The sequence below is a fragment of the Oryctolagus cuniculus genome, chromosome 10 (genome assembly GCF_051225735.1).
Source record: "Oryctolagus cuniculus isolate XC-2025 breed Fujian yellow rabbit chromosome 10, ASM5122573v1, whole genome shotgun sequence".
NCBI lineage: Eukaryota > Metazoa > Chordata > Mammalia > Lagomorpha > Leporidae > Oryctolagus > Oryctolagus cuniculus.
Window position 1 is genome coordinate 79333818 of NC_142876.1, and position 14318 is coordinate 79348135.

Sequence of the window (14318 nt, forward strand, 5' to 3'; positions counted from 1 at the left end):
CCTGGACACTTTCACTTCTCAATTATTCTGTTCTTTAATTTTGCCTAATCTGGTGCTCTGTTGGAGCCAAGTAGAGGTTTGCAGGTTTTTTTTTTTTTTTAAACTAATTGTGCTTTGCTGGGTGGCAATACAATAGCAAGAGTAAAGACCACAAGAAATTCATCTCCACCTGAAAAGGCGACTGGAAGAGAGTGGTGCAGATGCATAATTGAAAACAAGAGCAAATTAAGCCTTGGTGAGGGATATTACAGGCTATTAATCATAATAAATATGTTTGGCAACGGTGTGTTTGCATTCTATAGTTTTCAGTTAAAAAAAAATCGAAGTCAATGGGAAGGAGAGGGAACAGTTCTTTGGCTTGTGAGATGCTGGGTCTGTACTTGTTCATTAGTTTAAACTGCATTAAAAGTGAGCAGTTTGCTCCAGAATCAAGCGTGTCGTTCCCAAGCAGATTTGAATACATTCCCGTCCAAATGCAAGCTCGAGTTCATGCCACAGTGCTTGGCTTTTTCTGAGCATCTCAGCTTCAGCGCGGAATCGGAGTGCTAAGAATTGTATTTTACGTTATTACTCTGCTCGCTCCTTCCTCTGTCTTTCTTGGCTGCGGATCCTCTCTGTGCACGCACTGTAGCCCTGTCAAGGTGAAGCCCTTTGAAAAAAATAGAATTCCAATGTATTTCACTAAAATGAGCTTGAACAGCCCCAAAGTTTGTATCTGAGAGAGCCGCTAATTATGCTTGTCGTGAAACATAGCCGAGTGGAGGGTTCTGAGTCCATACAGGATCGAGGGCTGCTTTAGAAACAGAACTGTGGTCTGCGCTTTTAAAGAGGTTTATTTTTACTTTGGGGCCACGGAGGGGGTGATATTCAAATTTTACAGGGATTTATGTTAGAACGTGGACTGGCGGGCGGCTCTTTCCTCATCATGAATCCTCCCTGCACATAATGAGGCTCATCATTAGTTGATGGAGTGAATTTGCCCTAGCTCTACCTTGAAAGGCACGCAATTTACATACTACTTCAGAGCCTAAGCTTTAATGGATTCCTCGATGAATAAAATGAAAAGCTACTTTCTTTAAATTTTTGAACACTGTTTAGATAATACGATTTTAATAAGACATTCAATTTGGTTGTTAAGTATATTTGAAAGTGCCTTTTTTTCCCCCCTCCCTTTTGGGGCAAAATATATTTTGGCTTGCCTTGCTGTGTGTCACAGTGGTGGTTGCTCTCACTGACGTGTCACAGGACATATGGGGGGCATTGTCAAGAGATGGGGAGACTCTTGAGCGGGGAGCCCTTTTGCATGTGAGCCTTGAGATGATTGACAAGCCCTTTGGTGTGGACACTCCTCTCCCGTGAAATGGTTACAGCAGAGAGGTTTGGAAACAAGCGTTATGACGAGTAGCTGTTATTAGCACCGCACATATACAAAATGAGCGCGGTTGCCGACTCCAGCCAACATCGACAGCCTAGCTGCTTGCTTCTCCCGGTTTATTTTCATGATTGAAGAGCAGGAAGTTCCCGAGTGCAGCTGCGTGTTGGGAACTGCTGTGTAGCTCCGATTCCACTAGGAGGAATCGCGTTGGAGGCTGCGAGTTTGTTATCAGGTCATCAACTCAGGAGCGTTCTGGTCTACCCCATAAATTCAGCAAGTTTTCTGCCTCTGTCCCTCCCCTGTCCTTTGGTTGGCATGGAGAGAGAATCGGCTCTGACTCGGCGTGATTGGAGCAAGGATGTCTTTGGAAGAAGGATGTGGGTTTCGTAGTAGCACGTTATTGAACATGTCCTTTGCTTGTTGGAGACAGGTCACCTCACATTGTTAGCATCGCTGCGAAGGGAAGCAGGTTTCTGGTGGTTTGTCACTTCCCAGCAGCAGGGAAAGTGTCTAAATATAAGCGAAGCCTTGTTTTGATAGAATGTTTTATTACCTGAAAATGATCAGCATATATTAACATTAATAGAATAGTCCATGTCATTCTTTTTTAGGTAATTTACCTCTGCTACAGACCTGTCTGCTTTAAAAAAAAAATCTTCCTCTCTTCTAAAACATATATTTGTTTAGAGAGTTTTCACTGAAGTGTACATGACAATTACAGCTGTTCATTAACAAAATTGGGTATTTGTTTTAAACTTTAACCAATCACTTTGATATGCTAATTATGGTGTAATTTAATTTGAGCCCTGTAATGATGATGCCGTTATTATGGACATAAATGATGCAGTTAAGCTGAGAGTAATCTCATTTGCATACTGTACATGCCAGTAAATTAAGCCCTTTCTTCGACTGCTTCAGCTTTAATTTTCCACTTCTTTTCACACAGCTCCTTTTCAGCCCCTCTCTTAGAAGCCCACTTTGTAATAGTCCTGATGACTGTTTGATGTGAAGAGTTTCGGCACCACAATAATGCCCGACAGAAGATGTAACATTTAAAGGGTTCATTATCTTGCTGAATATTCCTTTAAGAAAGAAGGATCAGAAAGGGTGGAGGGGAGACCAAAGTGTCCTTGCCGTGGGATGTGACAGGTCCCCGTGTAAAAGCGATGTGACACCGAATCCTCCCCACTCACCCCCAAGTCAGACTTGGGACCTTTTATTTCTAAATGATGTTTTGTTTTTCACAGCATAGGGTCACAAATTGTGTTACATTCAGCAGCAGTGAGTTTCATATGAGCCCCTATTGTAGACATTGGAGGTAACATTTCATTTCACCTGAATATTAAGATTCTTCCAATCTAGACCTCAATAGAGGAGATTATCATTTCTAACAATTTCAAGACACAATTCCAAAAGGAGGTTCCCCCCCCCCCCTTACTTGGATTATCAGAAAGTCACACGTTTGATCATCCAGTTCTGAGCCTGGTAACACTTTGCACGAGGATGCCCCTCGGTGTGCAAGCCCAGAACGGCAGCCCTCCTTCGGCGAGGAGAGCGGCCGTGTGCCTGTTGATGGCCTTTGGCTGCTAAACTGCCTTTTCATTTTCACCAAAGAATGCAAGGAGCAGAACGAAGGGCCTCCGAGACAGGAGCAGATTCTCCCCGGGGCTCTCTCTGCTGAAGCCAGTGGGAGTTGAGTGGGTGTAACTGAGGACTGAATTTAGCACTGTTTTTAAAAGGGTCAGAGGCCTAAAAATAGTTCAAGCTGTTTGACTCCCCTGCAGGCTACTTCCTCGGTGAATGGAAGAATATTAAAAAATAGTAACCCGCCGCATCCATCCTCACGGCTTGGGGTCGGGAGAGCCTTGCTGTATTTTGCTAAGCTCCCGGTCCTGTACCTCTGGACCCCCAGTTCTTGACACTTGGTTTCCAGCCCTACGGCAAGCGGTTCTCTGAAAGGAGGCTGCCTTTTCCCAGACATTGGCAGGTGGAAGTGTCCTGGTATCGTACACTTAGTCTGGTGACAGTGACAACTGGAATATGGAATTGTTGCGCAACTCTCGAAGTCTTGATGGAGGTGAACATCTCCCACTTGTTTTTGAATCAAGCGAATGATGCCTTGTTGTTGACCCAATGTCAGAGTGTTTGTTCTGAAGCAATTTAAACTTACAGAAAAGTGTAACCTTTAAGAGAGTGATTATATTGTCCCTTTACATAATTTTAAAAGTGCCACAGGATGCAAAGGTGTATAAAAAGCTTGTAGAAATCCATAGGCAGGCCATAATTTCATATCCAATATTGCATTTTTAAATATTTGTTGGTTTACTTGAGAGGCATAGTTACAGAGAGAGAGCTGGGCTGATCCAAAGCCAGGAGGCAAGGGCTTCTTTTGGGTCCCCCACGCAGGTGCAGGGGCCCAAGCACATAGGCCATCTTCTGTTGCTTTCCCAGGTCATCAGCAGGGAGCTGGATGGGAAGTGGAGCATCCGGGACTCCAACTGGTGGCCATATGCGATGCTGGTACTGCATGCAGATGCTTAACCTACTATGCCACAGCGCCAGGCCGTTACATATTTTTTATTTTTTTTAAAGATTTATTTATTTGAATGTCAGAGTTACACAGAGAGAGGAAAGGCAGAGAAAGAGAGAGAGAGAGAGAGAGAGAGAGAGAGAGAGGTCTTCCATCTGATGGTTCACTCCCCAGATGGCCGCAATGGCTAGAGCTATGCCAATCCGAAGCCAGGAGCCAGGAGCTTCTTCCGGGTCTCCCACACAGGTGCAGGGGCCCAAGGACTTGGGCCGTCTTCTACTGCTTTCCCAGGCCATAGCAGAAAGCTGGATCAGAAGTAGAGCAGCCGGGTCTTGAACCAGCATTCATATGGGATGCTGGTGCTTCAGGCCAGGGCGTTAACCTACTGTACCACGGCACCGCTGCGCCTGCCCCCCCCCTTACATATTTTCTTTTAAAAAAGTAGAACTTTTTGTTTTTTATACAGTTGACTGAAATAAGAAAAAAAGATTTTATGTAATATTGTTGAAAATTTTAATGTTTATTATATAATATATACTAAACTTTGTCAGTTCAAACCAAGTCCCTAAGTAAATATTCCCACTGTGAAATTTTTAGGACGTGAGTAGACAAATGAATGAATTTCCCCTAGCATATAAGCTGTCTGAAGGCAAGAAATGCTTGCCTGAATTCCTAGCACTTTGAATCGTATTTGCACATAGTAGGTGTTGAAATATTTCCTGATTGCAGTCAGGCCTATTTCTGTACACTTGTGAGCAAATAAAGAAGAGACCAGCTGAGTAGGTAAGGAAGAAACAAAGTTGCTTTCTAAATTCTTGGGCTGGTATTTGGCCTGTTAAGACACCAGTTGGGATGTCTGCATCCTATATTGCAGTATCTGGGTTCAATTCCTAGCTCTGGCTCCTGACATCAGCTTTCTACTAATGCAGACCGTGAGGGGCAGTGGTGATGGCTCAAGTAATTGGGTTCCGCCACCTACCTGGAAGACCTGGATTGACTTCTAAGCTCCCAACCTTGGCCCAGCCCAGCTCTGGTTGTTCCAGGCATTTGTGGAGAGAACCAGCTTATGGGAGCTCTCATTCTGTCTGCCTCTCTCTTGCCCTCTGATTAGCCGCTTCTCAAGGAAAAAAAAATTACATATAAACTGAATGTGCATGGAAATGTTTGCATCAGGAACCCTTCTATCCATTTTTCTCTGGTCCGTCCTGTGTGTGGGAGCCACTCCCAGGTGCAGCTGGACTGCCACGGGAGATAGGAAGCCGCCTTGGCAGATTCCTGCTTAATACCTGACTACCTGAGATGATGATGGGAAGTAAGTTACAGACTCACCGCTGTGGGCTGGGACGGGGCCTGCCCTCCTCCATCCCACTGACTTCCCAGTGGCCTTTGAAGGTGAGTGCTCTTACTCTGCTCTTTGCCTTGACGCATGGCCCAGGCCACATAGCTATTAGGGCGGGAACCAAGAACTGTATATCTTCAGGGACTCAACATAGTCCCCACTCCTGGCCACTGCACTGGAATTGGGTCTTTCACTGTAGACACACACACACACACACACACACCCAGAGCTATATTACACAAACACACATACACACGGCTATATTACTCCTTAGAGGCACGTGTATATTTTGTACATTCATTTATTGAGCAGCAGTAGTGTCTGGGTACCAGCCTAAGTACCTTCCCTGCCTTGTTTCCAGAGACACCTGGCAAGGTAGCTGTTGTTTGCCTGTATTTGGTAATGAGGAAACGGATGTTCGCTCCAATCGTTAAAAGTGGCCGAGCTGGGCTTTGTGTCCCCATGTGTCTTGCCTGCAAAGCCCTTACTGCTTAGTCACCACCACTCACTTCCTAGGACTCAATGTGTAGCTTGAGAGCGTTTTGTGCTCCTAAGATAGTTGGTTTATTAATTAAGTAACTGATTTGTGAATCCCACGTATGTTGAGTGCCTATGATATTTAAGGCCTTTTGAGTGTGTGTGTTTTAATCTGTTGAAGATTTAGACTCAAATGTGTGCTCTAAATAATCGAGAATCTCCTAAATTCTCAGTCTTTTCGCGTGATGTAAATTCCTGGCTGGAAGCCACCTGCAGCTCCTCCCCCTCCACCGCTCCAGACACACCAGCTAGACTGTTGTTACATTCCTCTTTGCTTGGGGGAGGAGAATGCCCGGCTGCCTCCTTGCCTTTGATTGAAGTCTTCCCCTACTATTATCTTGACAGGTGACAGAGTGAATATCACTTAGAATTTATGGATACACGGATCCATATGTGTTTATACGTATCCCCATGTATATGTATAGGCTCATAGCTTATGCTTTTATTTATACCTTCAAGAGGACTTCAAAAATTTCATGGAAAATGAGATTAAAAGATAAGGTTGTTTGGGTGCACAAAACTTTGAATTCCATTTGTTGTATTTTCATGGTGCACACCTTCCTGTGAACTTTCGAAGACCCCCTCATAGGCATGGATTTTACAACAATTTGCACCAAAATAAATTTTTTATTTATTTTTTCAGACTTTTTGAAGTACCCTCATTTTTGCAGGACACACATGGAAATTTCAAGGAAAATCTATTTCCTTTTGCTACTGTGAGGGCGTTGCAAAAAATTCATGGAAGTGTGTATTATGAAAACACTATGCATGGATTTAAAAAAAAAACACCAAATTAAGCTTATCTTTTAATGCCATTTTTACATCGCCTTTTTGTCCCATCATAATCCTTTCCCTACACTGTTCATTGGCTTCAGATCTCAGCAGTCCCAGTTGAAGCAGGTAAAGTAAAGACACAAAACAAGTCTGACTTTCTCGTACTGTATACAGCAACTTCCAACCCAGAATCTTGACAATCCAGTACAGGGGCTTCTAGCCAGGTATGGCTGTGGAGCCCTTGATGCATGATTCCCCAAGATCAGGAAGTGCCTTCCATACAAAATACACACTGGAGTTCAGAGATTTGGTAGAGAAAAAAATGTAAACTGTCTCCATCACTTTTGTATTGATTGCATGTTGAAATTTAAAATATTCTGGATATGAGGTTAATCAAAATATTTTAAATGCAAAATATTTTAAAATTGTTACCACTCTTCAATTTTTAAAATGTGCTTATTCAGAATTTTAAGTGTGCCTAGGTGGTTTGCATTTGCAGCTCTCATTTCAAGGACCGTGTGGCTGCAGCATCTACAGGCTGCCTCTTTAGAGCTGATGATGGCTAGACCAGGTGGGAGACTGGGGGCTCAGAGGTTGATCCTGAAGAGGACTAGAGAGCCGCAGTGGATGTGCTCTCCAGGGACTTTGCACACAGCCGATGATTGGGAAATATTTGGGGATGAAGCATCAGATGAAGGTGTTTCCGTAGGGGCGGTAATAAGGGGCTAACACCATTGGTTGTTTCAACACCTTGTCCTTCCTAATCATATCGGGGACATAGCTGCCCCCACCCCCACCCCCTGTATTTGAAAAACCTGGACTTGGAAGATGTATCTATACCCAACTAGTGCCCTGACACCAGTAAATTTTTGCTTAGCGACTATAATGATTCTGTTAGCGTCAGTCATGGAACTGCAGCGAATGGGATTCCTTGATGGATTCTACATGAGTCTAATCTGGACTCTGATTACCTGCAAGCATTGGTACCCAGGATCCTGGTGCCACAAACTCCTTTGGATGCGATTCCCTTGGATAAATAATGCGTCTGTCTCTTTGATGCCCTCCTAATATATATTCTTTAACTATCCTGACTTAAGCACGCTTTATGTGTAAATACAGTTTTCTTTTAATGAGAGAAGCGCCATCATGTGAATGTATATCACTCAACAAATACTGATTCGACACCTGCGTTCTTGGGCATGGTGTGCTTCCTGCCTTCAGGAAGCTTGCTTACTGAGTAAGGCGAATAGGAAATGCCATACAGCTCCAACCTAGACCATCAAAATACTTGCTGAATCGGAGCTCAATTGTTTGCCTTATAAAAGGGTCTTTAGATTTTTCAAGAGGCTGCATAATCACTGTCCATGTCTATTTCCCACTCTATTTACTGTATAGATGCCTTCGGGAAAATGCAATGTTAACGGTAAACTTTCGGAAACACTACCCCAGTGGAAAGGTGCATTATGTGCCTAAAAAGTTTCTTCCCTAAACATCCATGTCAGTTCTTAAAATCTGAGCCGGGGGGGGCGGGGGGGGGGAGCGGGTTTGATCTGCAGTCTTCTAAGATTTTTTTTTTCCATCAGAATAAATGGAAGCCTTCACTGGAATGAACACATGGAAATTATAGCTGTCACGTCGTCCATTAAAAGCAGGCATTCAAGTGGGATATTATCCCACTTTACTTTTTGGTCCTTAAGAAGTCAAGGGACAGGGTATTAGATGCGAGATGGCCAAAGGAAGACTGGGTCCTGGCAAAGATCAGTACCCAGCGTGAAACGCGCCCACTTACTTGTTAAGTGCTTAAAATTCTCACCCCTCCCTCTGCCCTGGCCTGCCTGGGAGCTGCAGCTTCATTAGTATCAATTGGTTTTCAGGGTGTTTATATCTCTGGGCCACTGGCTCCTGGCTATGATTACTGCCTGAAATTTTCCATACGGCGGCGCTTCCATTTGCAATCATCTTACCCCCAGTTGGCCTAAGGTTGACTCTTTGAACCTTCACAAGGGAGTAATGTTAATGGTAGCTTTTGTTCCCTACATAACTGGGAAGGAAAATGCCTTCGACTCGCCTGCACTAAACGTTTCTTTGCAGACACCCCTACCCCTACCAACAGCGTAAGACTTTCTGAGCAGAAGCACAGACCTGCTGTTGGTGGTAGGCCATGCGGGAGTGCACTTAGCTCCCTCAGGGTTTTGAAGAGCACCCTTGCATCCCCCCATCTGTCCACCTGTGCTGTTTGGATCACTCTTCTACCAGGGTGAAAACAGAGACTGGATTCTGGAAGGGCAGTCTTTGAGTGTCCTTTGCTTGTCCATTTTGTCAGGTGGTCTCGGATGCAGGAGGCAAGTGCAGTGATTGGATTACTTTGGAGTTGGATTGCAATGAATGAATGGTTAGTTTCCTTTTACTGTGTGAGGCTTTGAGGTATTTGTCCCTGACAGTTGTTTGGCAAGTGTAGCGGTTGTCCAAAAATTTTGTTTGTTTTTTGATTTTTTTTATTTTTATTTTTTACTTTTATTTAATGAATATAAATTTCCAAAGTACAGAATATGGATTACAATGGCTTCCCCCCCATAATGTCCCTCCAACCCGAAACCCTCCCCTTATCCACTCCCTCCCCCCTTCCATTCACATCAAGATTCATTTTTGATTCTCTTTATATACAGAAGATCAGTTTAGCATACATTAAGTAAAGATTTCAACAGTTTGCTCCCACACAGAAACATAAAGTGAAAAATACTGTTTGAGTACTAGTTATAGCATTAGATCTCAATGTACAGCACACTAAGGACAAAGATCCTACATGAGGAGTAAGTGCACAGTGACTCCTGTTGTTGACTTAACAAATTGACACTCTTGTTTATGGCCTCAGTAATCACCCTAGGCTCTTGTCATGAGTTGCCAAGGCTATGGAAGCCCCCTGAGTTCACTGACTCTGATCATTTTTTAGACAAGGCCATGGTCGAAGTGGAAGTTCTCTCCTCCCTTCAGAGAAAGGTACCTCCTTCTTTGATGACCCATTCTTTCCACTGGGATCTCACTCGTGGAGATCTTTCATTTAGGTTTTTTTTTTTCCCCCCAGAGTGTCTTGGCTTTCCATGCCTGAAATATGCTCATGGGCATTTCAGCCAGATCTGCATGCCTTAAGGGCTGATTATGAGGCCAGAGTGCTGTTAGGACATTTGCCATTCTATGGGTCTGCTGTGTATCTCACTTCCCATGTTGGATCATTCTCTCCCTTTTTGATTCTATCAGCTAGTATTTGCAGACACTATTCTTGTTTATGTGCTCCCTTTGGCTCTTAGTCCTATCATTATGATCAATTGTGAACAGAAATTGATCACCGGGACTAGTGAGATGGCATTGGTACATGCCACCTTGATGGGATTGAATTGGAATCCCCTGGTATGTTTCTAACTCTACCGTTTGAGGTAAGTCAGCTTGAGCATGTCCCGAATTGCACATCTCTTCCCTCTCTTATTCCCACTCTTATATTTAACAGCGATCACTTTTCAGTTAAGTTTCAGCACTTAAGAAGAATTGTGTATTGATTACAGTATTCAACCAAAAGTATTAAGTAGAACAAACAGAAAAAATGAACTCTGTAATTAACACACAATTATTCTTAGGTGTTTAAATTTTAACTGAAAAGTGATCCCTGTTAGGAATTTGGAAAACATTATGTTGAGTGAAATAAGCCAATCCCAAAGGGACAAATACCACTTGTTCTCCTTGATAAGTGACAACTAACTGAGCACCAAAAAGGAAACATGTTAAAGTGAAATGAACACTTTGTTTTTTGATTTTAATGGGTTAAACTTTTAAAATATGTTATACTTTTATTTGCGTGAAAGCCCTTTTGTTTATTTGACATTGAAGGCAAACTGTTCTGTCTCCACTGCCCCAAGTTGACATGCAGGAAACAGCACCACTGAACATCCTGGGAGTGAGCTTGTAGCATTGAAGGTTGGTGAGGGTTATACAGAAGCCAGGACTGGCAGCAACCTCAGTGCCCCCTGATGATAATGCAATCCCAGGGACCCCTGAACACAACCTCTTGAGAACAGCGAGAAATTCCTCCATCATGTCTCTCAGCCCAATTTTTAATTTGAGCTAAAAAAATGTTGATGTTACCAAGGCTATAACTTCTCTTTCGTATCCCACTTTTATGCATTTTAGTTGCCTTCCTTGCATTCCAAAAATATACAAGTCCTCATCATCTCTTGTTCTTCGTGGCACACCAGGAGTCAGGGAGTACAATCTCTAAAACTATACCATGTACTCTCAGCTTTGTTTCAATCTTAGGTGAGCTGAATACTTCTGAAAGTCTGCATCCCTCTTTGTCACAGTGTTCTACGTTTGGTATCATAAGCCTTTTTCTTGATGCAAATTGGAAACCTGTTTTGTGTATATTTTCTGTTTTTATTTTTTGAGACCCATGAGCAAGAGTGTGCTTTCTGCCTTAGAGAAAACCAGTGTCTTCCATGTTAGCTTTTGTTTGATGACATGGAGATGACATGGAGTGATAGCTTGCAGATAGCTAGAATAACTCACAATCTCTCCCCTCTGCCAGTTCCTATAGCAGACATTACTAATTGATCACAGTGCTCTTCTCAGCAAAGCTGACTCTGGCCTCTGAATCTTTCTCAAAGAGCACCAGCCCTTGTTCACTGGTATGAAATCCATCTGGCCCTCCTTGTTGGATGTGTTATGATTTACTACATGTAATTCGGCTGGCTGCTGTCTATTAATAAATTGTGGTACATCTTTTATCTTGATACTGTCAAATTCTTTTTATATTAGATTGCTTAAGCACTAGCCCCTTCAGGGTTACCTGTTTATGTATTTATCCAAGAGGCATGGAGATAGACAAGCAGACGGACGGAGTGTTACTCTGCTGTAATCAAACCAGGGCACTATGATAGTGAACATGAGTGTCCTAAACAGGATATCAACCTCTAAGCAAAATGCATGCCCCCAGAGTTAGATTTTTTAGACACACACTGTTTTGCATATGTAACCTAGCATAGACTGGACAACCCCTGGAAATTTCTGAAATAGGCCAAGTGCCGATTCTGCATGAGCTTACATAACTCTTTCTCAGTACAGAATTCTTTCCACATACATTTGAAGGGTCACCCAGAAAATGGATGTGGCCTTCATGCAGGAGATAACGTTGAAGTGTGAACTGTCTGCCCCTTGGCAAATTGCCTGTTCCTCTCATTCTAAATTCTAGGATTCTAGGGCCTGACACTCCGCATGCTCTGATATCGCCACAGACCACAATCTAGTTGAGTCCCCCCAAATTATTTATGTGCCAGAATGAAAAAAGAGACTTTTTCTATCCGTACATCTTTTTATCATTATTGTAACTGCTTAACTTCTTTTTCCCGGAGTTTTCCTAGTAGCATCTTTTCAACTCTATATTTTTAAAATTTTGCTTTTTCAATAATGCTTGTAGTCCATTTTTTTCCCCTAACACATAATGAGAAATTTGAAATGTCCAGAATTTGTACTTTCTCCAAAATAAGCAGTAGGGCAACAACTTGGCATTGCCTAGCTCCACAGCACTCCCCACCACCCCAAACATGGGTGCCTTTGGATATTTGTAATAAACTAATTCTCTCTTGAAAGATTAGAAAAACTCTTCAGTTTTTTTTCCTTGTGTTGTAGCTGTAGCCGTAGGTGGATTGACTGATTGTATTGATAAGGTGAAAAGGAAGGGTCGGTTCGCTTTGATTCCCTTGCAGGTAAAATGAGAAGGAAACATGTTTATGGGAGCTATTAAGACTAAACGTCCCTGCCCATGCTCAGTTCCTTTCTGAATGCTAAGGCCTACGTTTTCATCGTTTCTTGTCAGGATCACTAAAATTGATCCGTGGTTCATTTAAGAAAAGAAGCTATTTTAAACCAAAGCGCTCCCATAGAAAGAAAAGGAGACTTTCACTGTCAGCTGTGGAACCTCGGTTTTCACCAAGACAATCTGTCGGTGAGCGAAAGTGGCTTTGGCTTTGCAAGCTCGGGTTTTCGCCCTCTTTAAGAGTGGAGAAAGCAGTGTTCTGAAGACTCAGAGCCCACCAGAAGTTTGTTCCTTTTCCTGGCAAGCCTGCCCTGCTGGTAGGTGTATCTGAAATGGAACAGAATGTGTGAACACCATTTAAATGATTATTTGATAATTTAATAAGGGAAAACGCTTCAAGCCACCACACCCCACCTACAGCTGATAAGTGATGCCACCCACTGCAAAAATATTTTACAAAACACTTTCATTTGGAATCGGTATCAAACAGCAGTTTTAAAATCAAACATGAGTGAAGTTTTCTCCTGGCTCTTCCTGGTGTGGAGAGCAGACTGCCAGCCGCGTGCCCTTGGGTTTAGCTACCAAGCTCTATTCCCACCAGGCTTGGCTTAGCAGGTTTTGTATCTTGGTTTTTAGCTAGGGGTTCACTCATAGATTTGTGCTTAATTAATTTTTTCCATTTTTGGATGCTAGTTTCATTTAGCACTTTAAAATGTCATGTGTTTACTGTCACAGGTAGAGGAGTTACATTTTCCCCGCTCCTGCTTCTTTGACTTGGAGTGGAGGAGCACTTACAGCCTTTAAGCACTGGGCCAGTGGTGCTGCCTCTGAGAGCGGTTCCATGCGCCCAAGGCCTTCTGCTATGCAGGCAGAGGTTTCTTGGCATCAAATGCCTCCGAAGCACCCCCTACCCTTCTGATTTCCCTGGCCAGTTCTCTGCATTCGCTCTCTGAGAAATTGGTTCAAAGAACAACAATAAAAAAAGTGATCCTTTGGAAAAGCTGCACAGTTCTCTTGGCATCTCTGAGCGCCGAAGTCACCTGCATGCACCTGCAGCCTTTGTGGGGCTTTGCTGGCCTTTTTCTCCCTTCTCCCTCCTCCCAGCCCTCCCCAAGTGTGGCGGCTTTGGCTGCTGGGTATCTTTTGCTGCAGCCCTGCTGCTTGGCACACCTTGTAGAAGCTGCGCCTGCCTCCAGAGCTCGGATTGTGAGCTGCAGGTTTCCAGGGAGTCCTGAAGGTTGCAGTGCCTCAGAGATGATCCGGGCTTGACAGAAGTGGCACAGTGGCCTGGGAGTCCTTGACAGAGCCGTGCCCCTTCAGGAGGGTGCTCAAGTGGCCGTGGAGCTTCCCGGCACCGAGGCGAGCAGGCCAGGCCGGCAGTGCAGAGTCCGTCTTGTTGCTGTAACTGTTGGCTAGCGAGGTGCTTCGGAGAACCCCACTGCTGCCGACCCAACTTCTGGGTTTGGTGGGTTTTTTTTTTTTCATTAATTTCAGAGCTCTGTTGGTGACATTGACTAGACACCAGCTGAAAGAAAGAGACATGACCAATTTGCATATTCCACAAGGATATTGTGGAGCCCGTATGAGGAAATCTGAATAAATACGTGGATTTTGAGAACCTCTTTTTTTTTTTCCTGACAGTATTCAGCATTAAGTATATACTTAAGCAGTAATGACTCCAGAGCTACGCTTTGCATTCATGAACACACACCATAGGGTTACGCTTCAAGCACTAGGTGAAGCCAAGATCTTCTGAATTATGTTTCATTGGGGAATTTTTACCTTTTTTTCCTGTTTATGACAGTCATTTCATCTGGTTTTATAATGAGGTCAGGAACAGGTGAATGTAAAATAATACTAGTAAGCAGAGGGATTTCTGTGTTAATGATTAGGCTATTTTTTAAATTAAAAAGTTCTGGTATTTGAAACATGCTCTGTACTTTAAGCACACTTACCAGTAATT

The 14318-nt window shown here is 43.3% G+C and overlaps 1 protein-coding gene across 17 annotated transcripts in view; it reads left to right on the plus strand.

The window, feature by feature from the left end:
* The window catches only part of FOXP1 (forkhead box P1), a 465689-nt gene that overhangs the window by 175505 nt on the left and 275866 nt on the right, over positions 1–14318 (plus strand). The gene's annotated exons all lie outside the window — the stretch shown is intronic.